Raw genomic sequence first — 4,002 nt, 5'->3', positions numbered from 1 at the left:
ATGGGGGTGGTGAAGGGAGAGCCCCAATTGGTAGAAAAAAACCCACAACCCCTTGGGGTTATCCTGCACTTGGAAGAAGAAGTAGAAAAAGGAATAAATATAGTGATAATTTGATTCTTCGTCGCCGTAGTAAATAGGAGAGAAAATCGAATTTAATTCTTCGTTTTTACAAAAACTTTACAAAAAAAAAAAAAAATAGGAGTAAGCTTGTGACACGTTCACTAAAAAAAAATCCCTTTGTAGCCAATCATTTATTAAAAAAAATTGATAAGCTTAACACAAAAGCAGAAAAAGAAATAATAGTAACTTGGTCCCGGGCATCTACCATTATACCCACAATGATCGGTCATACTATTGCTATCCATAATGGAAAAGAGCATTTGCCTATTTATATAACAGATAGTATGGTAGGCCACAAATTGGGAGAATTTGCACCTACATTAAATTTTAGAGGACATGCAAAAAGCGATAATAGATCTCGTCGTTAATGTTAATATTAATAAAAAAATCTAGATGCTTATGATTCAGTAGTAGGAGGCAAACCTTATGCTAAAGAAGAAAAAAACAGAAGTATATGCTTTAGGTGAACATATATCTATGTCTGCTGACAAAGCACGAAGAGTAATTGATCAAATTCGCGGACGTTCCTATGAGGAAACACTTATGATACTAGAACTCATGCCCTATCGAGCATGTTATCCCATTTTGAAATTGGTTTATTCTGCAGCAGCAAATGCTAGTTATAATATGGGTTCCAGCGAAGCCAATTTAGTCATTAGTAAAGCCGAAGTCAATGGGGGTACTACTGTGAAGAAATTGAAACCTCGAGCTCGAGGACGTAGTTTTCCGATAAAAAGATCGACCTGTCATATAACTATTGTAATGAAAGATATATCTTTAGATGATGAATATGTCGAGATAGATTCGTTAAAAAAAACGAGATGGAAAAAAAAATCTACAGCTATGATGTATCGTGATATGTATAATAGTGGGGGATTATGGACAAAAAATAAATCCACTTGGTTTCAGACTGGGTACAACCCAAAGTCATCATTCCCTTTAGGTTTTCACAACCAAAAAATTATTCTGAAGGTTTACAAGAAGATCAAAAAATAAGAGATTGTATCAAGAATTATGTACAAAAGAATATGAGAACGTCCTCTGGCGTCGAGGGAATTGCACGTATAGAGATTCAAAAAAGAATCGATCTGATCCAGGTCATAATCTTTATGGGATTCCCAAAATTATTAATAGAAAGTCGACCGCGCGGAATCGAAGAATTACAAACGACCTTACAAAAAGAATTTAATTGTGTAAACCGAAAACTGAACATTGCTGTCACAAGAATTGCAAAACCTTACGGAAACCCTAATATTCTTGCAGAATTTATAGCTGGACAATTAAAGAATAGAGTTTCATTTCGAAAAGCAATGAAAAAGGCTATTGAATTAACAGAACAAGCAGATACAAAAGGAATTCAAATACAAATTGCGGGGCGTATCGACGGAAAAGAAATTGCACGTGTCGAATGGATCAGAGAAGGTAGGGTTCCCCTACAAACGATTCGAGCTAAAATTGATTATTGCTCTTATACAGTTCGAACTATCTATGGAGTATTGGGCATCAAAATTTGGATATTTCTAGACGAGGAATAATTTTACTACTTGTCTTTCCCTTCTATCCAATGATTGAACAAAAAAAGACCAATTCATTCTTTTTCTAATCAATCAAGGGGAACATTTCTAATTCTTAATTCTATAAGGTTGAATAAAAATTCGATTGACCATTTGATATAATTGCTATGCTTAGTGTGTGACTCGTTGGTTTTTTTAGGGTTAGGATTAACAAAGACCAGCCCACATAGTATGAACTAAAAACTATAGAACTAATAACCAACCCATCACTTCGCATTATCTGGATCTAAAGAACCAGTCAAGATATGATATATAGGTCATATCTTTGTAGCAACTGAAATCTTTTGCATAACAAAAAAAAATATGATTCTAAGTTGTAAAGCAAAATAGACAAAAAGGATGTGGATAAATGGAAGGATGAGAGAAAGAGAGAAAAAGAATACCAATGATATAAAATTCCAATATGTAAGGTCTATGAGTAATCTCATAAAAGGCAGTGTAATAAAGCATCAATACGCATTCATACCATAATAAAATGAATCTATTCATACCATAATAAAATGAATCTTCTTATAGAAATAGAACAAAAAATCAAGAGCTGCGAGCCAATAAAGACTGAGAAGATTGACTCAAGAACCAATTTTATTCTGAGCTCCATTGTAGAATTCGGACCTAACCATTAAGTAAGAAGTGATGGGAACCACGAAACTTGTGAATGCAAAAGATTCTATTGAAAAAGGAATCTTAATGATTCACTGGTCGGGATGGTGGAACGAACCAGAGATTAATTCATGTATTCTGAGATCTGAGAAGTCACGAGTTAACCCTACAAATGAAATAGGGATTGAAAGAGTAAATATTCGCCCGCGAAACCTTTTTTATTGCAAAATTGAGGACAATACAATAAAGAACAAAATAAGGATTTGGTATAATAATACAATTTTTTTGATATTTCTATTTAGAAAACGAAAAAGTTTAGTTATCTATTCAAACAAGATATACAAATTACTAATAGATTGAATGAAATCTCAAAGAATCCCACGTTCAAGGTATTACTCAGTAAATACATATATATCTTAACTTAAGATTGACTATTCTAGCTTAATTCAAATTAAAATTTTTGGAATCCTTTTATTCGCGAGGAGCTGGATGAGAAGAAACTCTCACATCCGGTTCTATAGTAGAGATGGAATTCAGAAACAACCATCAGCTATAACCCTAAAAGACCAAATTCCGTAAACAACATAAACGAAGAATGAAGGGAATATCTTATCGAGGTAATCATATTTCTTTCAGTAAATATGCTCTTCAGGCACTTGAACCTGCTTGGATTACATCTAGACAAATAGAAGCAGGCCGACGAGCAATGACACGAAATACACGTCGTGGTGGAAAAATATGGGTACGTATATTTCCAGACAAACCAGTTACACTAAGACCCGCAGAAACACGTATGGGTTCAGGAAAAGGATCCCCTGAATATTGGGTAGTTGTTGTTAAATCGGGTCGAATACTTTATGAAATGGGTTGAGTAACAGAAAATATAGCCAGAAGGGCTATTTCACTAGCAGCATCCAAAATGCCTATACGAACTCAATTCATTATTTCCTAATGTAATAGAAAAAAATCTAGAAAGGGCTCTTAGATATGAAACAAAACCGCATGTTTCTTTTCTTGGACAAAAATATTTCTTTCTTTTTTTTCTTCACCCTTTGCATTCAAAGACCGGATTAAAAAAATGATTCAACCTCAGACCCATTTAAATGTAGCGGATAACAGCGGGGCTCGAGAATTGATGTGTATTCGAATCATAGGAGCTAGCAATCGTCGGTATGCTCATATTGGTGACGTTATTGTTGCTGTGATCAAAGAAGCAGTACCAAATATGCCCCTAGAAAGATCAGAAATAGTTAGAGTTGTAATTGTGCGTACCTGTAAAGAACTCAAATGTGACAATGGGATGATAATACGACATGATGAAAATGCTGCAGTTGTTATTGATCAAGAAGGAAATCCAAAAGGAACTCGAATTTTTGGTGCAATCGCCCGGGAATTGAGAGAATTAAATTTTACTAAAATAGTTTCATTAGCTCCCGAGGTATTATAAAATGAAATTGTGATCTATTTCTAGTAGGGTATTTGAAAGAAATAGATTAATTAGTAGATTGTGTCTCACGCATATATCTTTAATAATTCATATCATATTCAAAAATAAATAAGTAAAAAACACGTTGACTATATCAAATTTGGAGACTCCAATAATTTTAGTTCATCATGGGTAGGGACACTATTGCTGAGATAATAACTTCTATATGAAATGCTAATATGGATCGAAAAAGGGTGGTTCGAATAGCATCTACTAATATTA

Source organism: Lycium barbarum, chromosome 11 (genome assembly GCF_019175385.1).
Source record: "Lycium barbarum isolate Lr01 chromosome 11, ASM1917538v2, whole genome shotgun sequence".
Lineage (NCBI taxonomy): Eukaryota > Viridiplantae > Streptophyta > Magnoliopsida > Solanales > Solanaceae > Lycium > Lycium barbarum.
Note: the sequence above shows the minus strand (reverse complement) of the source record.